This window comes from Pristiophorus japonicus, chromosome 20 (assembly GCF_044704955.1).
Source record: "Pristiophorus japonicus isolate sPriJap1 chromosome 20, sPriJap1.hap1, whole genome shotgun sequence".
Classification (NCBI taxonomy): domain Eukaryota; kingdom Metazoa; phylum Chordata; class Chondrichthyes; family Pristiophoridae; genus Pristiophorus; species Pristiophorus japonicus.
The window spans coordinates 80,935,768-80,961,920 of NC_091996.1; the positions used below are offsets into that span (position 1 = coordinate 80,935,768).

General features: G+C 46.8%; 2 non-coding genes across 2 annotated transcripts; both read left to right on the plus strand.

Moving 5' to 3' along the window:
• The first annotated feature begins 12,193 nt into the window (after positions 1 to 12,193).
• Positions 12,194 to 12,265, plus strand: trnaw-cca (transfer RNA tryptophan (anticodon CCA)). Its single transcript has one exon. It is a non-coding gene; the product is annotated as a tRNA-Trp (tRNA).
• Positions 12,266 to 18,676: 6,411 nt separating this feature from the next.
• On the plus strand, positions 18,677 to 18,749 carry trnaa-ugc (transfer RNA alanine (anticodon UGC)). Its single transcript has one exon. It is a non-coding gene; the product is annotated as a tRNA-Ala (tRNA).
• Positions 18,750 to 26,153: the final 7,404 nt, after the last annotated feature.

The following is a 26,153-nucleotide window of genomic DNA, read 5'->3' on the forward strand; positions in this document are numbered from 1 at the left end:
GCGAAAGCTTTGCTAAAATCCTTATACACTACATCATACGCACTGCCCTCATCGATCCACTTGGTTACCTCCTCAAAAAATTCAATCAAGTGAGTCAGACAAGACCTTCCCTGAACAAACCCATGCTGACTATCCATGATTAACCCATGTCTTTCTAAATGCAGAAATTAAATCATTGATAAATTTTATCCTGCTTTCACGGGAAAACACCATTAATTAACCGATGATCTTTATTGTGTATGTATAAAATAAGTATACATCCTATACACTCAATGTACAGTTACATAAGACCACTGGATGTATCTTCACATTGTATGCACTATGCTTGTACCACCAGAGGGTGCAACTGGTGGAGACCTCGGGGTCACCTGTACACAACAGGTAACCAGGTATAAAAGGGAGCTCACAGTACTGTACCCTCACTCAGGAGCTGCAATAAGTGGACGAAGGTCACCACAGTTCAAGTACAATACCTTACCTCGTGGAGTCATTACTAGAGTGCTTACAGACACAATAACTGATGACGAGAATACGAATTTCCATGTGACAATGGCTAACCTTGGCACGTTTGAACAATTCGCCGATGAGGAAGATTGGGAGACCTTTGTGGAAAGGCTCGAACACTTCTTTATTGCGAATGACGTGGGGGGAGACGACCCGACCTCGCTGGCTGATAAGTGCAGAGCTATCCTGCTCAGTAGTTGTGGGCCCACCGTCTATGGCCTTGTCAGGGACCTGCTAGTCCCAGAGAAGACAATAACATATGTGGAGCTCGTAACGCTGATACAGGAACAGCTCAAACCTATAGAGAGCATCCTCACAGCCAGACACCGGTTCTCTCCCCACCGGTGGATCCGAAGGCCAAGAAATCGCAAAATATGCTGCAGACCTGAGACGATTGGCTGCACCATGTGATTTTAGCGATCACCTCACCGAAGTACTAAGGGACATCTTTGTTATTGGAATCGGTCACGAGGGCCTTCTCCACAGGCTGCGCTCTGCGGACACCACGGTCACCCTGCAGAAGGCAATTAACGTGAGCCAGGCGTTCATGATCTCGGCCTGCGATTCCAAGTGGATGTCTCACCCCCAGGACTCTAACCCGGCAAGTACTGTGAACCGACTGGTGCCTTTTAGAGGCAGGGCTGCTGCTAGCAGTCTCTCTCAGGGAAGAGAGAACAGAACACCGAGTCCCACAATTCTGAGTCCGCCACATGTGGCCAACCGGCCAACCCCATGCTGGCGCTGTGGAGGAAATCACAGGGCCTACCAGTGCCGCTATAAAGACTATACTTGCAAAGGCTGTAACATGAAGGGCCACCTCCAGCGAATATGCAAGAGAAATCGTACTCACCGAGTCGATGAAGAGTTGGCCGATCATCCGGAGTCCAGCGACGATGAGGTGTACGGAGTGTTTACCTGCACCACCGAGAGTTCCCCGTTGAAAATGGAAGTTGAAATCAACGATGTTCCAGTCACGATGGAGGTGGACATAGGGGCTAGCCAGTCACTGATGAATCAGGCGGCCTTTGAGAAACTCTGGGACAATCCAATCGAACGACCTAAAATGATCCCGATCGAAGTGAAACTGCTCACCTACACAAACGATACATCCCAGTCGTTGGCAGCGTGGATGTCCAGGTGTCCCATGGCGGCGAGATGCACAGGTTACCTTTGTGGATCATTGCTGGTGATGGTCCAAAGCTATTAGGAAGAAGATGGATGAAAAAGATCACTTGGAGCTGGGAAAAGCTCCAACATCCAGCGATCGACATCCCCCATGACCCCGAAGTTGGATCCAGCACAACCCTGAAAAACCAACCGCCCAACTCGACTGTGAGGCGGTGACACAGACCGCTCAACCCAACGGCGAGATGATCCAGCCCAAACGACTCGACCTCACCTTCCAGGCTCCAGTGGCAGGACTCCAGAGGAAGAAAATTCACGCAGAAGGTAACTTCCCGGCTTCCGTGGCAGAACCTGGGGAGAAAAGGATCACCGCAGCCTACCTCATGGAGAGAAAGAAGATTGCGTCCGAACCACGAGGTGAAGGGCCTGAAGTCAAGATGGCGGCAGCCAGACCACAAGGGAGCAACACATGATGCCGAGCGGCGAACAGGATTGGGGTAAAGATTGCAAGACCCTCTTAAAGGAGACCGGCAACCCATCACAATTAAAGGGACAGTTCCACTCTTTATGCAGCGATGATGGTGATACATATGTAAAAGATGTAACTGACAATTTCAAGTTTGTAAATGTAACTAATCATGATAAGTCAGGCGATTGCGGTCAGAACCAAAGTATTGTGAGAGTCAACGAAGTGATGACGTGCGATGCTGGGATTTACAAGCATGCCGGCAAAACCAAGGGCAACCTCCCGTCAGCACCCAGGTCCAGCGATCATGTAGCCTGCCCCTCCGGGACCAATGTGATACCGCAGGGAGCTGCAGGGCCAGTGATCAGCGGACGGCAAAGGCACCACGACCTGTACCCTGCCCCCTCTCTGGCCACCAGGGCCAGTACTGGGAGCGAGCGGATATCACCCTCCTGCCCTCCCAACGGGACCTGGGATGACCAGGCTCCCACTATCACTGAAGAGCAGCAGGGAGACACTGCGGCCTTCAAAGGAGGGCAGGGAGGCCACACACTCCTGTGGCTCTGCCCATCACGAGGCAACGGCAAAGGCTCTGAGACTCAGCCAGGTGAGCGATCTGAGCCCACCCAGCTGGCAGGGGACACAGCGCCGCCATCAGACAATCTGGACACAGTCTGGTTACTCTGGAACTAGTGTCCTCACCCACCTGCACCGACACAACCCAGGGGCAAGTCTGTGACACCACGTATGTACCTTACCTGTAAAATGTACTTGTTCCACTACTGTAGAACCCAAACAGTGATGTAACTAATCCGATGTTTTTTTGTTCTTTCTGTCTGTACAGGTCTGCACTTGCAGGTGTTGAGCCACACACATGGTCTATGTATGGGGGGGCTGAATGGATGTATGTAGCCATGGACACACATGGATCACACCCAGAACCCACTCAACCCCCACTGCAACCTCCAACCATCCACTGCTGAACATTTCCCAATGTCGTGGTAATAAGGACTTGGGGGTCCACAGGGAGAGAACCAAGCCAAAGCATAGACAAGGTGCAAGGGCTTTGGGTCTCGGGCCAGAGCACACAATGCAAAAGCCAGTGGCACAAGATTAAGGGGAGAGTGATGTTGTGTGTATATAATATAAGTATACTCCCTGTACACTCAATGTACAGTTACATAAGACTACTGGATGTACCTTCACACTGTATACACTATGCCTGTACCACCAGAGAGTGCAACTGGTGGAGACCTCGGGGTCACCTGTACACGACAGGTAACCAGGTATAAAACGGAGCTCACCATCCTGTACCCTCACTCAGGAACTGCAATAAATGGACTAAGGTCACCACAGTTCAAGTACAATACCTTGCCTCATGGAGTCATTACTTGAGTGCTTACAGACACAATAGAAAGAGATTAAACATTAAATGGTCGGACATTGAGAATTGTAGACGAACAAAGCAACCTGGGAGTGCATGTCCACAGATCCCTTAAGGTAGCAGGCAAGGTGGATTAGCTGGTTAAGAAGACATACAGAATGCTGGCCTTTATTAGCCGAGGCCTAGAATAAGAGAGCAGGTGGATTATGCTTGAATATAAAACACTGGTTAGGCCACAGCTGGAGTACTGCGTGCAGTTCTCGTCACCACTTTACAGGAAGAAGACTGTGATTGCACTGGAGACTTACAGAGGAGATTTCGAGGATGTTATCGGGAGTGGAGAATCTTAGCTATGAGGACAGATTGGATAGGCTGGGGTTGTTTTTCTTGGAACAAAGTGGGCTGATGGGAGGCATCATTGAGGTGTATAAAATTATGAGGGGCCTTGATATAGTGGATAGAATGGGCCCATTTCCCTTAGCAGAGGGGTCAACAACCATGGGGCATAAATTTTAAGTCATTGGTAGAAGGTGTAGGGGGGATTTGAGGGAAAATTTCTTCACACAGAGGGTTGTGGGGGTCTGGAACTCACTGCCTGAAAGGGTGGGAGAGGCAGAAACGCTCACCACATTTAAAAAGTGCTTGGATGTGCACCTGAAGTGCCGTAACCTGCAGGGTTATGGACCGAGAGCTGGAAAGTGGGATTAGGCTGGAGAGCCTGTTATTGGCCGGCACGGTCACGATGGGCCGAAATGGCCTCCTTCCATGCTGTAAACTTCTGATTATATAATTCTATGAAAAATAATCACCAAACGTGGGGCTCGCATCTCTGACCCTGAGATTTAGAATCTCATGATCTACTGACTGAGTTAGCTGGGATTCTGCAAAATGCACCTTTTTGTCGTTGATTGCAGCCAGGCGCCTGTTGGCTCCGCCCCAGATGTTTAAACTTGCTGTCGAAGAACTGCCAGGATCTTCTTGAATGGTGGACCAGGCTCGAGGGGCCGAATGGCCTACTCCGGCCCCTAATCCTTACATGCTTATGATCTTACGACATTTCACAGGAGAACAAACTCGCCCCTGAGCATGTATGAGGAGAAAGCTACAGAAAATAATCCCGCCTGGTGAGCTTTCGCGTGTGAGGCGAACGTGTTAACCGCTACACTTCGGAAACATCTCCACTTTCAGCACCAGGTCAGACGGAAGTGTTAAGCGAGCAGGTGGACTGCAAAATCCCACTTTTAAGGCGTTGGTCGTGGTGTCAAACAATGAGTTTCACTTAATGATTAAAAACAGGAAGTGTCAGAAGTGTGATGTGAACCCACACCTCCAGAGTAGACTGCGACCTAAACACAGAACCTTGGACCGCTCGGCCATCCTGACTATTTAGGGCTATATGTGGCCAACTGCAGGTTTATTTTGACCTTTTGTGTCCTGTCACATGAAATAAATGAGGGCAGCAGGCGTATCTCTGTCTGACACCGGGGAAACAGTGAGACAGACCTTGGAGCAAGGATCTGGTTATTGCCAAACAGCAAAGAAAATATTAATTCCCGAATTACCCTGAAGAACAGTGACCTCGACGTGATCTGGGGTCAGACGCGCTACCGTTGCGCCACGAGGTCGATACAGCACATCGGAAATGTTTGACTATATGAAGGTTTCAAAATAAAAGGGGCTTTAAAATCCCCGCCCATTCCCACCGGGTGTCAGAAGCAGCGCTCACCTGCCAGTCACCGTATGTTTTTTTGTTCAACTTTTGTGTTGCTTTCACGGGATTGCATCATTAATTAACCCGTCACCTTCTTTTGCACAATGAAAGAAATGCTAACTGAGGCAGAGTCGATACTTCAACCATTTTTTTCTGTGCTTTGCATAGAAACATAGAAACATAAGAACATAGAAAACAGGTGCAGGAGAAGGCCATTCGGCCCTTCGAGCCTGCACCACCATTCAATATGATCATGACTGATCATTCACCTCAGTACCCCTTTCCTGCTTTCTCTCCATACCTTTGATACCTTTAGCCGTAATGGCCACATTTAACTCCCTTTTGAATATATCTAATGAATTGGCCTCAGCAACTTTCTGTGGTAGAAAATTCCACAGGTTCAGAATTCTCTGAGTGAAGAAGTTTCTCCTCATCTCGGTCCTAAATGGCTTACCCCTTGTCCTTAGACTGTGACCCCTGGTTCTGGACTTCCCCAACATCGGGAACATACTTCCTGCCTCTAACCTGTCCAATCCCATCAGACCTGTATATGTTTCTCTGCGATCCCTTCTCATTCTTCTAAACTCCAGTGAAGAAAAGTCTAGTTGATCCAGTCTTTCTTTACATGTCAGTCCTGCCCTCCCGGGAATCAGTCTTGTGAACCTTCGCTGCACTCCCTCAATAGCAAGAATGTCCTTCCTCAGATTAGGAAACCAAAACTGTACACAATATTCCAGGTGAGGCCTCACCAAGGCCTGCGTCCGCGCACATACAGAGGCTGAACTCCAGGACATAGTCGACGTATTTACTGAGGCGTATGAAAGCATGAGCCTTACGCGAAACATCCGTAAGACAAAGGTCCTCCACCAGCCTGTCCTCACCGCACAGCACTGCCCCCCAGTCATCAAGATCCACGGCGCGGCCCTGGACACCATGGACCACTTCCCATATCTCGGGAGCCTCCTATCAACAAGAGCAGGCATCGGCGACGAGATTCAACACGGCCTCCATGCGCAAGTGCAGCCTTCGGCCGCTTGAGGAAAAGAGTGTTTGAAGACCAGGCCCTCAAAACTGTCACCAGGCTCATGGTCTACAGGGCTGTAGTAATACCTGCCCTCCTGTAAGGCTCAGAGACATGGACCATGTACAGTCGACACCTCAAGTTGCTGAAGAAATATCACCAACGATGTCTCCGCAAGATCCTACAAATCCCCTGGGAGGACAGATGCACCAACATCAACAGCCTTATTCAGGCTAACATCCCCAGCTTTGAAGCACTGACCACACTCGATCAGCTCCGCTGGGCAGGCCACATAGTCCGCATGCCAGACACGAGACTCCCAAAGCAAGTGCTCTACTCGGAACTCCTTCATGGCAAACGAGTCAAAGTGGGCAGCAGAAACTCTACAAGGACACACTCAAAGCCTCCCTGATAAAGTGCACCATCCCCACTGACACCCAGGAGTCCCTGACCCAAGACCACCCTAAGTGGAGGAAGTGCATCCGAGAGGGCGCTGAGCACCTCGAGTCTCAACGCCGAGTGCATGCAGAAATCAAGTGTAGACAGCAGAAAGAGCGTTCGGCAAACCTGTCCCACCCATCCCTTCCCTCAACGACTATCTGTCCCACCTGTGATAGGGTCTGTGGCTCTAGTATTGGACTGTTCAGCCACCAAAGAACTCACTTTGCGAGTGGAAGCAAGTCTTCCTCGATCCGGAGGGACTGCCAATGTAGATTCCAAAATTCATGGAAACCCCCCAGTGTTTGGACTCACTGAAAAGGAAATTCGATTTAGGCCTATTAAACATAAAGTTTGGGATTCTAAAAAGCATATGGAAGAAATCTACAATTCTTAACAAAATTTGGGATTTTAAAAGGCATGTTTGGGCCTGTGGGGAAAAGCTGCAGTGACAGAGGGGTGGGATTTAGAGTTTGGATATTGTAGCTAATCAGTTTGTCTAGGGGAGCTGTTTAACCATAGTCAGACCCCCAGAAAACATTAGCATTTAAACAATCGACCACGGAAGTAACATTATCCACCCCACCCACAGGACCCAAATATCACATCCATATTCCAACACCTTTTCAACATGTATAGAAATATCTGGCTCAGCTCAGACTTCCCGAAGCCAAAGCAGTGCTATTACAATGGACAAGAGTTCATCAGTTCATAAATAAGGAGTATCACCATCCCAAAGTCTATCAACACCAGATTAAAACATTTAATCAAGTCTCAGTTAGCTAGTCCGCCAAAACTTATACAAAGAAGACCACTTAAATCAATGGGCAGCAAAACTTAAACAAAAGAAACGTTAGATTTGGCACGAAGATTAAGCAGCCTCTCAGAGTATAACTGGGAGCCTATCGTACCAAGAGCAATCTATTTTTCTGACCATTACTTTGGAACAACAAGATCAAGATCGAGAGCAAACGGCGAGATAACACAGGAAGAGACATCACGACATCGGAGAAAAGAACTTCAAAAAACCAATCAGTGGAACATCAATACCAACTGACTTGGTAACAGGCATCAACCGGACCACCGCGACCGACGGACCCAACCAGGAAAATCAACACTAGAAAACCGGGGTCCACGCAAGTTTTCCACTCTACAATTTGTGCCTCGACTGTCCAGCAGGTAAAAATTACCGAAACAACTTAAAACCCGATTGATGACAAAGGATACCGGCTTCGGGACAATCAGAATACTTCGTCACAGACAAGGCACCGGAAGGCTGGAAGGTAGATCACACCGGTTGTGGGAGAGCTGGTTGGCGGTGACATCAAAGTGTCTGCAGTGTGCAGGACCAGACTGCTTCCACACATCCACAATGAATGTCCCACCCTTTATTTGGGAAAAGTACAACTGAGAGTGGACAAGTTCCATCCCGGTCAGAGCAATCTGAAGCTTTAACTGACTGACACCCGAGTTTGGGATTGTAATGTCTGTCACCATGTAATGCTTGTAGCTCCACACTGTGGATGTGGACGTATTGTGTACTACAACTGTATAGTTAATCATTAAACAGAACAGGCTCTTTCCGGAGAGTTCCGAGAGAGCAGCCTGCATGTTAGGAAGCTGTGTGTGCTGTGCTCTGTGAAGATATCACAGGGATGTCTTGCAATATGTGCATCTATCAGTCTCTGTGGTGCAATGGATTAGTGCGTTCAGCTATTAACTGCAAGGTTGGTGGATCGTAGCTCATTCAGGGACAAAGCCTTTAATTGTTTTTCCCTGAGGATTCGGTGCCGTGCAGTTCCAGGTTATCATTGTGCATTTTGGCTGCACGAATATATTCCGCAACCATTGCCAGCTGTGCTGTTATCAAGTTATACCAACTGTTACTTGCATTTTCGCGTGGTTGTTCATTGTCTCATCGCCAATTCATACGCTCATAATAAAGAATGAAACTGAGTACTGTGAACAATGAGTAAGTGTGACATTAGCTCCTTTAATAAAACTCCAGAGTGCTTATATACCATGCTCCCAAGGGATGCTGAAATCCCTTGGGACTCCAACAGGTCGGCCCTCTGGTGGTGGTGTGATACAGATCGCCAAGGGTTAAATACATAACACAAGGTGTGTACGGAAATCAACCATCAAAAGCCCTGTCATTAACCACAGGGGTTTCCTGCAATTTTCTGATCGCAAAGCGCTTTCAGTCCTTGTCCTTAAAATTGCAGATGTGGGAATTGGGGAGTTTAATGACTTTGAAAGGAGAACATTGTTGTTTTGTGCAGTTCCGTTCAGAGAAATGTTTGTGAAAGGAACGTTTTGCAGAGAGAGGGATTGAGCATTTCAGCTTGTTGCTGAACACTTCTCTCTGGGCACTGAGCTAAGCAGCAGTTTCCGTAGTGTAGCGGTTATCATGTTTGCCTCACACGCGAAAGGTCTCTGTTGAGAACCTGTGCGGAAACATTATTTGTGAAGCAAAAACTTGTCTGCAATAAAATTGAACAAAAGCTGTCCGGGATACATTGTCGCATGAGCAATGAACATTTTAAAACTAATCTACTCAAATACAGAGTGTGTAAAATCAGATCGGGGATAAAACTTCATCAAGCGTTAAAGTTTCACTAATTATTATAGTTCAGTTATTGAAATTCCGATTGTCCCTGTTCGCATTTCTTTCATTCTGCGAAACAACACTATCGGTTTATACCATCAGATCTAAGTTGCATTTGAAACCCACAAACAACTCATTAATTATTCGCTCTTCCCCAGTTCCAGAGCTCAGAGGGTCATTGTCCATCCCTGGGATGCAAACTACATCGGACCCGGGCCAAAGCTCCTCGTGCACCGAGCACAGGCTCAAGAAAACCCCGGGGGAGAGGATATCCCGATCACTGGGCCTTCCAGCAACACTGAACAAGCGCCCGGTCTGAAACTTTCCTGAGTAATAACTTGTAACTGAAGCATCAACAGTCAGGATGGCCGAGCGGTCTAAGGCGCTGCATTCAGGTCGCAGTCTCCTGACATTCAGTGTTTTTAATTACAAACTCATTTGTTTTGACACCACTCTGAAGTGCTTTGGGACATCCATCGAACTTCATAAAATTACTCCACTTCAATGACAAACGGTGATATCAAAGTTACTTCCCAAACCGGGAAATGATCCCGGGTGGCTGCAGCGAAAGGAATGGTTTTGTGAAGCATTGAAAGGTGCCCTCTAAATATCTCTAAATAATAGAAGATTATGGGTTCATTAATGATGTTTTTCCGTGAAAGCAACATAAATTTTAAGGAACAGTAATCGACTAACATGGGGCTCAAACCCACGACCCTGAGATTAAGAGTCTCACAGGCTTGTCAACATCTACCCTGTCAATCCCCTTCAGAATATTGTCCGTTTCAACGAGATCACCTCCCATTCTTCGAAACTCCAGAGAGTATCAGCATATTCTACATAATCTCTCATCATAGGACAGCCCTCTCATCCCAGGAATCAATCTGTTGAACCTCTGTTGCACCATCTCCAAGGCAAGTGTATCCTTCCTTAGATAAGTACTATGGGCGAATATCCTGTTTTTCTGCTGATTCTACGGTTGTATAAAAAGTTATTAAAATTCAACAGTCGCTGGTCAAACATATTTGTATTTCCTTCAGTGTGCAATACATGTGGGTACATTAATGCTGATTGAAACAATTATTCAGTATTTCACCGACTTGAATTATTTTTAATCAACTTGCTCTGTAACAATGCTTTCCCTGACCGAAAATCAAACACTGACCACAGCAATGAGAACACCAAACCCTAACCACTAGACTGCCAGGGAGCACTGTTTGCAGTTGCCCCATAGTACCGAATATATAGCCCACAGTACAAGAGTAAGGAAGTCTTGCTACAATTGTACAGGGCCCTGGTGAGACCACACCTGGAGTACTGCACACAGTTTTGGTCTCCTTATCTGAGGAAGGATACACTTGCCTGGGAGGCGGTACAACAGAGGTTCACCAGATTGATTCCTGGGATGAGAGGACTGTCTTAAGTTGAGAGATTGTGTAGAATGGGACTATACTCTCCGGTAGTTTAGAAGAATGAGAGGTGATCTCATTGAAACACACAATATTCTGAAGGGGATTGACAGGGTAGATGCTGAGAGGTTTTATCCTCCGGTCTGGAGTATCTAGAACCAGGGGGCACAGTCTCAGGTTAAGGGGTCGGCCATTTAAGACAGAGATGAGGAGGAATTTCTTCACTCAGAGGGTTATGAATCTGTGGAATTCTCTGCCCCACAGGCCTGTGGATGCTGAGTCTCTGAATATATTCAAGGCTGCGTTCGATAGATTTTTGGAGTCTCAGGGAATCAAGGGATTGGGAGATCGAGCGGAAAAGTGGAGTTGAGATCGACGATCAGTCATGATCACATTGAATGATGGAGCAGGCTTGAGGGGCCGTATGGCCTACTACTGCTCCGATTTCTTATGTTGTTACCTGTACTGGCTCTGTGAAAGAAATTTCCATTAGTCCCATTCCCCAGCACCCTGCAAATTTTTCATTTCAACTATATTTCCCTTTGGAAAGTTACTATTAAATCTGCTTCCAAAACCCTGTCAGGCAGAAAAATATTCACATTAATTTTATACAGCCCCATTTTAGACATTACTTTCCCTGCTTTGCATGTCATGCGTGGGCAAATGCATGGCAGATGAAGTATGATGTGGATAAATGTGAGGTTATCCACTTTGGTGGTAAAAACAGAGAGACAGACTATTATCTGAATGGTGACAGATTAGGAAAAGGGGAGGTGCAACGAGACCTGGGTATCATGGTACATCAGTCATTGAAGGTTGGCATGCAGGTACAGTCTGGTCAATGTCAGACCCTCCTTTCTTATTCAGCAGTGGCATGAACGGGAGTCAGACGCCACAAAGTTTAATTAAAGACACAAATACAAGTAACACTTCCAAATCTTTTCACTGTAAAATTCTTTCACTTTATTTGAAATCCTACTGAATTGGGATTTTATCCTCACTGCTGATTCTATTTTCTGTGCACGGAAGGAATAACCGGTGCTGTTAAATTTGACAAAAGTTGCCCCAGATTCCTGGTGTTATCGGCAATGAAGGTTTTGAACCAGAATCCTAAAATACAGTGTGTAAAATGGGTTAATATGCATAAGAACATAAGAACATAAGAACATAAGAAATAGGTGCAGGAGTCGGCCATACGCCCCTCGAGCCTGCTCCGCCATTTAATACGATCATGGCCGATGCGATCATGGACTCAGGTCCACTTCCCTGCCCGCTCCCCAAAACACAGGACAAATGATTGAAGTATCCGACTGTCCCTCAGTTAGCATTTCTTTCATTGTGCAAAAGAAGGTGAGGGGTTAATTAATGATGCTTTCCCGTGAAAGCAGCACAAATGTTTCAGAAAAAAACATACGGTGACTGGCAGGTGAGCGCTGCTTCTGACACCTGGTGGGAATGGGCGGGGATTTTAAAGCCACTTGTATTGTGAAACCTTCATATAGACGAACAGCCCATGCTTTTGGTCTAGACCTCGTGGCGCAATGGTAGCGCGTCTGACTCCAGATCAGAAGGTTGCGTGTTCAAATCACGTCGGGGTCACTGTATTTTTGGAAATTGTTCTTCCAGAATTAATATTTTCTTTGCTGTTTGGCAATAACCAGACCCTTGCTCCAAGGTCTGTCTCACTGTTTCCCCAGTGTCAGGCAGAGATACGCCTGCTGTCCTCATTTATTTCATGTGACAGGACACAACAGTTCAAAATCACCCTGCAGGTGGCCACACCCAGCACTGAATAGTCAGGATGGCCGAGCGGTCTCAGGTGCTGTGTTCTGTTCGCAGTCTCCTCTGGAGATGTGGATTTGAATCTGACATTTCTTACTTTTTATAATTAAGTGAAACTCATTGTTTGACACCACAACTCACTCCAAAAAACTGGGATTCAGCAGTTCACCTGCTCGCTTCACATTTCCGTCTGACCTGGTGCTGAAAGTGGAGATGTTTCCGCAGTGTCGCGGTTCACATGTTTGCCTCACAAGTGAAAGCTCACTGGGCGGGAATGTTTTCTGTAGCTTTCTCCTCATGCATGCTCAGGGGCGAGTTTGTTCTCCTGTGAAAGGTCATAAGATCATAAGCATGGAAGGATTAGGGGCCGGAGTAGGCCATTCGGCCCCTCAAGCCTGGTCCACTATTCAAGAAGATCCTGGCAGTTCCTCGACAGCAAGTTTAAACATCTGGTTATGTTCCTAACATCATTTGAACCGCAGTGTTTCCGTAGCGTCGTTGTTATCACGTTCGCTTCACACGCGAAAGGATCCCGGGCGGAACGTGATTTTTGAGACTATTTTTGCTGTGAAATAAATTGAACAAAAGTCGCCCCAGATTCCTTGTCACATGAGCAATAAACATTTTAAACCAGTCTCCTAAATACAGAGTGTTATGTCTTGAATAAAGAATCTGACCAGATACTGCAAACTCAAAGTAAGGTGTGACCGTCGTCCTTTATTACAAGTCTCCAGTGTGCCTCTCCAACCTGTGAGGCCTCCTGGTGTACAGGTGCTCCCAAGGGATTGTGGGATCCCTTGGGACTCCAGTGGATGAGCCCTCTGATGGTTAAACAAGGTATTTACAGGTTTATATATGTAACAACACTCCCCCCGCACCGCTCCCCCCAGCCTCCCCAAAGTCAGTAGTGTAACTATTTACAATTTGAGTCAATCTATGGCCTTCCTTTCCCTGGTTGAACTTCTCGGTGCAAATGCTGGTTTTGGTGAGTCATTTGTTGGGCCCTCACTGATCTGCTGGGCGTGGTGAGTCCTGCTGGGCTGCTGCGGGTGATGGGTTCTGCTTCGTGGTCAACCGCTGGGTTGAATGCCACTTGTGTGTGTGTTGGAGGAGCGAAAAAGGTAGAGTCTATTGTGGGTTGTTCTGGATAGTCCGTGAATCTGAGTTTGGTTTGGTCCAAGTGTTTCCTGCAGGTGAGTCCATATGAAAGTTTGACCAGGAACACCCTACTCCCCTCTTTGGCCACGACAGTGCTGGGAAGCAACTTGGGACCTTGTCCATAGTTCAACATAAATACAGGATAATTAATCTCGATTTCGCGTGACACATTTGCTTGATCATGATATGTATTCTCTTGAAGCCACCTGCTCTCTACCTGTTTGTGTAGATCAGGGTGGTCTAACGAGAGCCTTGTCTTAAGTGCCCTTTTCATGAGCAGTTCCACGGAGGGAACGCCAGTGAGCGAGTGGGGTCTTGTGCGGTAACTAAGCAGGACTCGGGATAGGTGACTCTGCAGTGAGCCCTCAGTTACCCTCTTCAAGCTCTGCTTGATTGCTGCACTGCTCTCTCTGTCTGACCATTGGATGTTGGTTTAAACGGGGCAGATGTGACATGTTTGATCCCATTGCGTGTCATGAACTCTTTGAACTCAGCACTGGTGAAGCACAGCCCATTGTCACTGACAAGAACGTTAGGTAGGCCGTGCATGGCAAACATGATCCGCAAGCTTTCAGTGGTGGCAGCGGACATCATCTCACATTCAATCCACTTGGAGTACGCATCTACAACCACAAGGAACATTTTACCCAAGAACGGGCCTGCATAGTCGACATGTGCCCTAGACCACGGTTTGGAGGGCCAAGACCAAAAACTTAGCAGCGCCTCCCTGGGTACATTGCTTAACTGCGAGCATGTATTACATCTGTGAACGCAGGACTCTAAGTCCGCATCGATACTGGGCCACCACACGTGGGATCTGGCTATCGCTTTCGTCATTACAATGCCTGGGTGGGTACTGTGGAGATCACTAATGAAAGTGTCCCTGCCCTTTTTTGGCACCACTACTTGATACAGTCTGCCTGTATGGACATTTTATCTCTGCGCCGCTGGTACGGCTTTATTTCTTCCTGCATCTCTAACGGAACACGAGACCAACTCCCGTGGAGCACACAGTTTTTTACTAAGGACAATGAGGGATCTGGGCGCATCTAGGTTCTAATTTGTTGGGCGGTAACAGGTGATTGCTCACTCTCGAATGCTTCCATTACCATAACTAAATCTGGGGGCTGTGCCATCTCCACCCCTGTGGTGGGCAATGGCAGCCTACTGAGAGCATCGGCACAGTTTTCTGTGCCTGGTCTGTGGCGGATGGCGTAGTTGTATGCCGACAATGTGGGCGCCCATCTCTGGATGCGGACCGATGCATCTGTATTTATCCCCTTACTTTCAGAAAAGAGGGATAAAAGTGGCTTATGGTCAGTTTCCAATTCAAATTTGAGCCCAAACAGATATTGGTGCATTTTTTTTACTCCATAAACACATGCTAACACTTCTTTTTTGATCATGCTGTAGGTCCTCTCAGCCTTAGACAGACTCCTGGATGTATAAGTAACCAGTTGCAATTTCCCAGATTCATGAGCTTGATGCAATACACACTCAACATCGTATGACGACGCATCACATGCTAGCACCAAACGCTTACATGCATCATACAGCACAAGCAATTTGGTTGAGTATAACAGTTTTCTAGCTTTTACAACGGCATTTTCTTGGCTTTTACCCCATACCCATTCATTTTCTTTATGCAGTAAAGCGTGCAGTGTTTCTAACAGTGTTCTGAGACCCGGTAAGAAGATACGAAAGTAGTTCAGGAGTCCTGGAAACGACCGCAGCTCCGTCACGTTCTGTGGCCTTGGTGCGTTGTCGATTGCCTCCATCTACGAATCGGTGGGCCTGATGCTGTCCGCCGCAATTCTTCTCCCCAGGAACTCCACTTCAGGCGCCAGGACAACGCACTTCGAGCATTTTAACCTTTGCCCCACGCGATTAAGCCGACTAAGAACCTCCTCCAGGTTCTGCAGATGCTCATCTGTGTCCCGACCTGTAACCAAGATGTTGTCCTGGAAGACCACGGTGCGTGGGACCAAATTCAGTAAGCTTTCCATGTTTCTCTGGAATATTGCCGCGGCTGATCGAATCCCAAATGGGCATCTGTTGTGAATGAAGAGATCTTTGTGCGTGTTGATGCAGGTGAGGCCCTTCGATGATTCCTCCAGCTCCTGCGTCATGTAGGCCGAGGTCAAGTCCAGCTTCGTGATCGTCTTTCCTCCGCCAGCGTCGCAAAAAGGTTGTCTGCCTTTGGTAGTGGGTATTGATCCTGAAGGGAGAAACATTTGATAATTACTTTGTAATCACCACAGAATATGACGGTGCCCTCTCCCTTGAGGACTGGAACAATCGGACTGGTCCGCTCGTTGAATTCGATCGGCAAAATGATGCCCTCTCGTTGCAGCCTGTCCAGCTCGATCTCCACCCTCTCTCTCATCGTGTACGGTACTGCTCTCGCTTTGTGATGGATAGGTCGTGCCCCGGGGAATTAGGTGGATCTGCACTTTTGCTGCTTGGAACTTCATGATGCCTGGTTCGAACAACGAGGGGAATTTGTTTAAGACCTGGGCAGACGAAATGTTGTCGACGGGCGCGAGCACCCGGATGTTGTTCCTGTTCCAGCGTATATTCCCCAGCCAGCTCCTGCCGAGCAGCGTGGGGCCATCGCCCGGTACCACCCAGAGTGGTAACTTGTGTATCGCTCCATCGTAGGAGACCTTTACAGTAGCACTGCCGATTACGGGAATCAGTTCATTTGTGTAAGTTCTCAGTTTAGTGCGAATGGGAGTCAGGACTGGCCGTGAGGCCTTGCTGCACCACAATTTATCAAATCTTTCTGCTCGCGCCCATGTCTCGCTCCATTGACACCGGGAGTCCATTTAATTCAACCTTCAACATTATCGGGGGCACTTTGTGGTAAATGTATGCCCCCCATATTCCTCTACCTCCTCGGTCTGATGCTCTGGTTCGTTGTGATCTGCCGTGGATCTGCCCTCCTCTGCAACATAGTGGTTTGCAGGATTAGCAGGGTTTGCAGCTTGCCTGCACATTCGTTGCAGGTGTTCCATTGTTCCACAGCCCTTGCAAACGTATCCTTTGAAGCGGCATGATTGGAAACGATGATCACCCTCGCAGCGCCAACAAGGTGTTAATGGCGTAGCATTCATCACCCTTGATGGTGGACTCTGAGACATCTGCAGATGTACAGCTACAGGCATGTGAGGCCTGCCCTGTACGTAACGATTTGAAAACAACATTACTTTGTTCACAGTACTTGTACAGCACTCGTGTGCTGAGAGATTTGTTTGGTATTGTCACTGGTGGCGATAAACGCTTGGGCTATCGCTATGGCTTTACTCAAGGTTGGGGTCTCGACTGTCAAAATTAGTTTACGAAGTATTACTTCATGGCCAATGCCAAGTACAAAGAAGTCCCTGAGCATGTGCTCCAAATGTCCTTCAAATTCCAAATGCCTGCAAGGTGTCTTTGCTCGACGACATAGCTCACCACTTCCTGGCCTTCAGACCTTTTGTACATGTAGAACCGGAACCTCGCCATCAGAACGCTTTCCTTCAGGTTAAGATGCTCCTGGACCAGTGTGCACAAATCAACATACGATTTCTCTGTGCGTTTCGCTGGAGCAAGCAGCTTTTGTATGAGGCCATAAGATGGTGCCCCGCAAACAGTGAGGTGAATCGCCCTTCCTTTGGCAGCATTCGCTTCTCCTTCCAGCTCGCTGGCCACGAAGTATTGGTCAAGTCGCTCCACTAAGGTTTCCCAATCATCTCCCTCTGAAAATTTCTCCAGGATGCCCATTGGTCTCTGCATCGTTGCGGTGGGGTTCGTCATCTGTATCTCATCGCCAGTTGTATTGCATGACTAAAGAGTCTGACCAGATACTGTGAGCTCAAAGTAATTTGTGACCTTAGTCTTTTATTGCAGGTCTCCAGAGTGCTTCTCCAGCCTGTGAGGCCTCCTTAAGTACAAGTGCTCCCAAGGGATTGTGGGATCTCTTGGGACTCCAGGGGATGAGCCCTCTGGTGGTTAAACAAGGTATTTACAGGTTTACATACATAACACTTGTTTGCATAAGTTCTATGCAAATTGAAAGGTCTCATTCGGTACTTAAACGTGGAATCTCTCGCAAATTGCCATTAACAACCCTGAAGTGAGAATCATACCCCTGGACCAACGAAACGACTGCTTGACAAGAATGGCGATAATGTGTAACCATTATAAAAGCATGTTATTGTGTGTATCTATTCTTTGTAGCCGGAGCACATGAGACCGAATCAGTGACTTTGCTTTTTCGACCTGTCTTCTGAAGCGCCGCACGGTCCCACTCCAACAGTCAATGAGCTGTTGGGACGTTAGTGTATCCAGGCTGTGGGTGGCCACCCCGAGCGCAGCAGAGGGGTTTCTGCATTAGTTCTGGGTGGGGACAGTATTTCCCCTTCTCTCTTCCTCTTGTCTATATCGTTGTGCTTTGATTTCTCTATTTATTCCTCGTCTTAGTTTCTAGTGTTTAAAAGGGAACAAACGATGAAATGGGTTTCACTGCAGAAAAGAATTTCTCTCACTTAAATTTAGACGCGCTACCGTTGCACCATGAGGTCGAGGCAGCTCGCCGTTGATATTCACGGTCATATATAAATAGATCGACATGCATCGTAGCTGTTCCTTGGTGGTCGAGGGGTGAAGATCCGGCGCACTAACCTGGTAACAATACTCAATCAATTCGTCAAATAAAAATAATTGAGGTCTGTGAGACGATTAGTAATTGCTGTAATCACCATGAATAACCCCATTACTTTCTGTTACGGACCGAACTTACAGATTCTCTTGTTTCTCCTGCCCGTTGCTGGACACGTGTTCTGGGTTTAATTTTGAGTTCGCTGATCGCGGGGAGACGGTAGGAGCCTCTGTGACCCCACTGTGAGGATGTGGAAGTGAACACGGTGGCTGGGTGATCCGTGACATTTCTGTAAAGGGCAGTGGAGGAGAAGGATTGAGAGCTTTCAGTGTGGGACAGAAGTTGTTTAAGGTGAGCCTCCACATTCCCGATCAGCGCAGAGGGAGCTCACTGGTCAGCTCCCCTCTGTTGTGGCTGCTGTGCCAGAGGTTTCTGTAGTGCAGTGGTTATCACGTTCGCTTTGCACGCGAAAGGTCCCTGTTTCAATCCCGGGTGGAAACATTATGTTTAAAGTTGCTATAGTGGAACAATCCGAGGTGAGTTTAGTCTCCTGGCAAATGCTGCCTGACCTGCTGAGATTTCCAGCAATTGCCGTTTTTATTTGCTATTTATTCTCCTGGCAAAAGGGCTCCCTTATTCCTTCATTGCTCTTTATTCCACTTCAATAAATAGATAACTTTGAGTGAGAGAAAACGGATCCACCAGGGACCTTTCGCGTGTGAGGCCAACGTGATATCCGCTACACTGCAGCCCATCAAAGGACGAGAAACCACTGAATATAAAGGATGAGCTCACAAATATCACGGGCAGTGCAGTCTGGTCAATGTCAAACCCTCCTTTCTTATTCAGCAGAGGCATGAACGGGAGTCAGACGTCACAAAGTTTAATTAAAGACACAAATACAAGTAACACTTCCAAATCTTTTCACTGTAAAATTCTTTCACTTTATTTGAAACCCTACTGTGTTGAATCTGAAAATGAGCACCATGGGATTTTATCTTCACTACTGATTCTATTTTCTGTGCTCGGAAGGAATAACCGATGCTGTTAAATTTGACAAAAGTTGCCCCAGATTCCTGGTGTCATCAGCAATGAAGATTTTGAAAGAATCCCCGACAAAAATTGTGTAAAATGTGATATAGTTTAACAGTTAACATGCAAAACACAGAAGAAATGATTGAAGTGTCGACTGTCCCTCAGTCAGCATTTCTTTCATTCTGCAAAAGATGACATTGGGTTAAGTAATGATGCTTTCCCATGAAATAAAAACAAAAGTTCAACAAAAAAACGGACGGTGACTGGCAAGTGAGCGCTGCTTCTGACTTCGAGTGGGAATGGGCGGGGATTTTAAAGCCCTTATTTTGAGGAACGTTCATATCGATAAACATCTCATATTCGTTGTGTAGAGCAAGTGGTGCAACGGTAACACATCTCACTCGAGATGAGGACACTGCTATCGAAATCATGTCAGGGTTCCTGACCTTTGGGATAATTCCGGAATCAATATTTTCTTTACTGTGTCTTAATAACCAGACCCTTGCTCCAAGGTCTGTCTCACTGTTTCCCCGGTGTCAGGCAGAGATACGCCTGCTGCCCTCATTTATTTCATGTGACAGGACACAAAAGTTCAAAATCAACCTGCAGGTGGCCAAACACAACATCACCTAGTCAGGATGGCTGAGCAGTCAAAGGTGCTGTGTTTGGATTGCAATTGCATGTGGAGGAGTGGGTTCAAATCCAATGTCTGACACTTTCTGCTTTTAATCATTAAGCGAAACTCATTGTTTGACACCTCGACCAACTCTTTAAAAGTGGCATTCTGCAGTTCACCTGCTCGCTTAACATTTCCGTCTGACCTGGTGCTGAAAGTGGAGATGTTTCCGCAGTGTAGCGGTTAACACGTTCACCTCACACACGAAAGCTCACCGGGCGGGAATATTTTCTGGAGCTTTCTCCTCATGCATGCTCAGGGGCAAGTTTGTTCTCCTGTGAAAAGTCATGAGATGATAAACATGTAAGGATTAGGGGCCCGAGTAGGCCATTCGGCCCCTCGAGCATGGTCCACCATTCAAGAAGATCCTGGCAGTTCCTCGACAGCAAGTTTAAACATCTGGGGCGGAGCCAACAGGCACCTGGCTGCAATCAGCGACAAAAACCCGCATTTGGCAGAAGCCCCACTCGATCAATTGGGAGAGCATGAAACTCTTAATCTTAGGGTCGCGGGTTCGAGCCCCACGTGGGGGCTTTTTGTTCAAGGTTATCCTGCATTCAACGGATCATTAATTAACCGATGATCTTCATTTGCATAATTAAAGAAATGCTAACTGAATGAGAGTCAATAATTTAATAATTTTGGACAAACAAGTGAAAGACACCTGGTGCTGGTGGGCAGTTTTGTTGCCTTTGTCATTGATGCTTGATCTACAAGTCCAGTTATCAAATCGTGTGCTCAACCGTCAGTTACCTGTTACAAATCAGCGGAGGAGAAACTAGTTTGTTGTCTAATGCTGCCTTTGCCTGCACAATGTGTGCTGAGATTATCTGTGCAATATGCAATCAGCAGGATGAATAAAAGCAACACTTTTTGAAATGCAGGCACTGCATGTTTTGCACTCAACAAAAAGTTGCATTTTCTTTTCATTGCAAGCATTTTACATGAATGCATTGCAATGCCAACGCACTTTTTACCTGGCAAGACTGAAGTACAAGCTGTGATGAACAGTGTGAAACAGAAACAGCTACTTGAGAACCCATAGCCTCGACGGTATCTGTGTGAATTGCTCTGCATCGATAATTAGCAGAGCGTAAAGTGGGGAAACTGACGGTGTGGATGAGAAAAGGCCGAGCCAAAGTGTAATGTTGCAGATGGTTTTGTTTTTGAGAAATGTTTCAAAGAATTTGGCATCGTTGATTCCATGGTGTAATGGTGAGCACTCTGGACATGAATCTAGCGATCTGAGTTTAAATCTCGGTGGAAACTGAATGCTTGCTGTCGCAGCTGCTAAAAATTTGGGACAAACAAGTGAGAGACACCTGGTGCTGGTGGGCAGTTTTGTTGCCTTTGTCATTGATGCTTGATCTACAAGTCTCGTTGTCAAATCCTGTGCTCTGTGTTAGCACAGTCCCGCATTGCTGAACTCTTTGCTTCAGCATGCAGTCTGAAGTTTGGATTAAATAACAGGAAGATTGAAGTTTGGATGGTAAAGAGACTGTGAGACAATGTGGTGCCTTCAGCCAGTGAGATGAGTAACTGGTCATTGTCTGGATGTTAAATATTTGATTACCTTGTTATGGTGGGAATAATGAAAACTCAGGACTAAACGATTTGATAATGTCTGTATGTTCAGTATTTGAGTGTCACCTTGTTACTATTTAATGACATCTGTAAGTTAAACAAGCAACATTAAGTCTGTCTGTTAAACGATTCAGAAAGCAGTTAGTCAGGATTGTCTAAATGCAAAGAATAAGAGTTCAAAAGCTTTTTCAGTGTAAAGATGAGACTTTTATGGACTGTAGAGACATAGACAGCAGAGACACTGGACATTCGGAAGGTGTGTGTCTCAAGCAGCCACGGAAATCGAAGCAAGCTGCCTTTGTGAAGTGTTCTCAGTAGCTTTCATACTTGGTTTGTTTAGTATGAATGTTTAAATAAAAGACCCAATCCTGCCTTTACTACAACGGAGTGTGTGCGGGTAATTCGATATTAAAAGCAACGAAGCGAAAAGAGCAAGACAGCTGTTTGCAACATTTTGGTGACCCCGACGTGATTTTCAAAAGTTCGTTGGCTTATTCGAAGTCCCCGACGTGAAGCAGAAAGTTGGCTGAGTTGTTGGAAGAAGTGTTTCCCACACATCAGTTCGAGAGGTGAGCATTCTCTTAGTTGTCGTGATTAAAGGGATCTTCAGTTAGTAATGGGAGGCTCAGGGAATATTCCAGTTGAGCTCCAGTCATTTCTTAATGAGTGGATTGAGTCGAAAGGGGGAACTTATGGGATAAGACAGGAAACAATGACAGGAGGATGGAGAGAGACACGGCAGTCCTTAGTGGAGGGTGTCCAGTTGAAAAAGATTAAAGTGTTTGTGTTAAAAAGTGATAAAAAGAGAAAATCGTTAGTGTTGCAGTGTCTCATGCTGGGGATTCAAACGTTAGGAGAAGAGGCTGAGGCTCGAGATAGGGAAGTCTCAGAACTCAGAGAGCAGCTAACAGCAGTGAGTAAAGAAGTAGAGAATTGGTGATTTCAGGCACTCGGGGCAGCCAGGACTGTTCTGACACTGGATCAGCATCTTGCTGATGAACAGAAGCGTAAACAAGATCTAGAGAAAGGAATATCTAAGCTGCAGTAGATGGTGGTATTAGGTTGCCCAGCGGAGACAGCAATTGATAAAGCCGGGTGGTATTCGGAGGATTCTCCGGGTCTGAGAGTTGAAAAGGGGATTAAAGGACAGGGAGAATGCCCACCGTTCCCATCCACAGCTCCTTTGTCTTCTCTTACTTCGGAGCCTCAAACCCGTGTGGTTTACGTGGCAATGCGAGGTTCAGAGTCGGAGCAGTTAGATGCCTCTTCGGTTACTCAGACGCTTAACACCCCACAACATTACACACGACCTTCCGGTAATGTGGAGAGTGGGGGAAGCACGCTCGAGCGGACAAGGCGAGAGCAGGATCATGATTCCTCTGCTCCCTGTGGAGCTCGTGAAGGGAACACAACCTTAAGTGGTTTTAGGGTTTCCTGGTATGAGCGAGGAGGGGTACAGTTACAGGACATGAGAGCTGTCCTTAGAGAAGCCAGGATTTCAGAGCAGACTGTAACCTGAACACAACACCTTCGACCGCTCGGCCATCCTGACTATTTAGTGCTATGTGTGGCCACCTGCAGGTTGATTTTGAACTTTTGTGTCCTGTCACATGAAATAGATGAGTGCAGCAGGCGTATCTCTGCCTGACACCGGGGAAACAGTGAGACAGACCTTGGAGCAAGGGTCTCGTATTTGCCAAACAGCAAAGAATATATTAATTCTCGAAGAACAATATCCAAGAATACAGTGACACCAACATGATTTGAACACACAACCTTCTGATCTGGAGTCAGACGCACTATTGCACCACGAGCTCGACGCAGCGAGTCTCAGATGTTCGTCTATTTGAAGGTTTCAAAATACAAGGGGCTTTAAAATCCCCACCCATTCCCACCTGGTGTCAGAAGCAGCGCTCACCTGCCAGTCACTGTGTGTTTTTTTCTTAAACTTTTGTGTTGCTTTCACAGGAAAGCATCATTAATTAACCCCTCACCTTCTTTTGCACAATGAAAGAAATGCTAACTGAGGGACAGTCGATACTTCAATCATTTGTCCTGTGCTTTGGGGAGCGGGCAGGGAAGTGGACCTGAGTCCATGATCACATCGACCATGATCGTATTAAATGGCGGAGCAGGCTCGAGGGGCATATGGCCTACTCCTGCTCCTATTTCTTATGTTCTTATGTTCTTCTGCATGTTAACCCATTTTACACACTGTATTTTAGGAGTCTGGTTCAAAATCTTCATTGCCGATGACACCAGGAATCTGGGGCAACTTTTGTCAAATTTAACAGCACCGGTTATTCCTTCCGTGCACAGAAAATAGAATCAGTAGTGAAGGTAAAATCCCATGGTGCTCATTTTCAGGTTCAACGCAGTAGGATTTCAAATAAAGTGAAAGAATTTTACAATGAAAAGATTTGGAAGTGTTACTTGTATTTGTGTCTTTAATTAAACTTTGTGGCGTCTGACTCCCGTTCATGCCTCTGCTGAATAAGAAAGGAGGGTTTGACGTTGACCAGAGTGCACTGCCCCTGATATTTGTGAGCTCATCCTTTATATTCAGTGGTTTCTCGCCCTTTGATGGGCTGCAGTGTAGCGGATATCACGTTGGCCTCACACGCGAAAGGTTCCCGGTGGACCCGTTTTCTCTCACTGAAAGTTATCTATTTATTGAAGTGAAAAGGAGCAATGAAGGAATAAGGAAGCCCTTTTGCCAGGAGAATAAATAGCAAATAAAAACAGAAATGCTGGAAATCTCAGCAGGTCAGGAAGCATTTGCCAGGAGACTAAATTCGCTTCTGATTGTTCCTCCATAGCAAGTTTAAACATAATGTTCCTGCCCGGGATTGAACTGGCCACTTTTTGCATGTAAAACAAACATGAAAACCACAACACTACAGAAACCTCTGGCACAGCAGCCCCAACAGAGGGGAGCTGACCAGTGAGCTCCCTCTGTGCTGATCGGGAATGTGTTGGCTCACCTGAAACAACTTCTGTCCCACATTGAAAGTTCTCAATCCTTCTCCTCCGATGCCCTTTACAGAAATGTCACGGATCACCCAGCCACCGTGTTCACTTCCACATCCTCACAGTGGGCTCACAGCGGCTCCTTCCGTCTCCCCGCGATCAGCAAATTCGCCCAGTTTACTAAATTAAACCCGGAACACGTGTCCAGCAAAGGGCAGGAGAAACAAGATAGTCTGTAAGCTCGGTCTATCACAGAAAGTATTGGTATTCATGGTGATTACAGCAATTATTAATCGTCTCACAGACCTCAATTATTTTTATGCGATGAATTGATCGAGAATTGAAAGCAGGTTAGTGCCCGGATCTTGACCCCTTGACCACCAGGGAACAGTTATGATACATGTAGATATATTTATACATATTTAAATATAAACCTTAATATCAATGGCTAGCTACCTAGACCTTATGACGAACAGCAGTGAATCTAACTTTGTGTGAGAGAAATTGTTCCACAGTGATACCCATTTCATCTTTTGTTCCCTTTTAAACACTAGAAACTGAGACAGGGGGAATAAATAGAGAAATAAAAGCACAGGGATATAGACAAGAGGAAGAGAGAAGGGGAAAGATACTGTCCCCACCCAGAACTAATGCAGAAACCCCTCTGCTGCGCTCGGGGTGGCCACCCACAGCCTGGATACACTAACGGGAGAACACCAGCGGCAGGTCGGGGCCATAAAAGGAACGGCGAGCGGCTCTGGGAGCAACTTGGAGGTCCCGGGAGACTACTCCAGGGAGCAGCGCGAGCTGGTGCAGGAGGGCGGCGGCAGCGAAGTGTGACATCATCAAGGTCCAGGTCGGTGATTGGAGCGTGGGCAGATACAGCAGGAGCGGCGAGATCGGGGCGAAGGAGCGGCATGAGTTCGGGGGCCAGGGGCCCAGGGGCAGCACGGGCCAGCCCACAATGCGATATGTGTGGGCACTGGGTCCGTGCAGCAGAGCTGGTCTCCAGTCGTCTTGGATAACCCTTGCCACTGGACCAAGACCTCGCTCTGTCAAGCCCGTGTGATGGCTGGGGTGCAACGGCCACCACACGTTTAAAAAATCCACGCACAGGCATCTTCCACCCTTCGGGATGTAGTTCGGGTCCTTCATTGAAACACCTGTGAACTCATCCTTTTTCGGTGTGGAAGCAAGTCATCCTCGTTTTGAGGGACCGCCTATGATGATGATGATGATGGATACATTAACGTCCCAACAGCTCATTGACTGCAGGAGTGGGACCGTGCGGCGCTTCAGAAAACATGTCGAAAAGGCAAAGTCACTGATTCCGTCTCATGTGCTCCTCCGATCAAGAATTGCAACAAACACTGAAAATGCTTAAATACTGATGAAATCTTACCTTCACATTTGCTAAGCTCATTGGTCTAGGGGTATGATTGTTGCTTTGGGTTTGTTACTTGAAATTTGTGAGAGATCCTGGTTTCAAATCCCAGACCAACTTTGAATTTGCATCAAACTTCTGTAAAGAAGTACTTGTATTTCTGCAGCGGCTGTGAGGAACTCATGACGCCCCAAATCATTTTACAGCCGTTGAGTTGCCTTTGAAGTGTTGTCATGTGAGGAAAGATTTGCCCAAA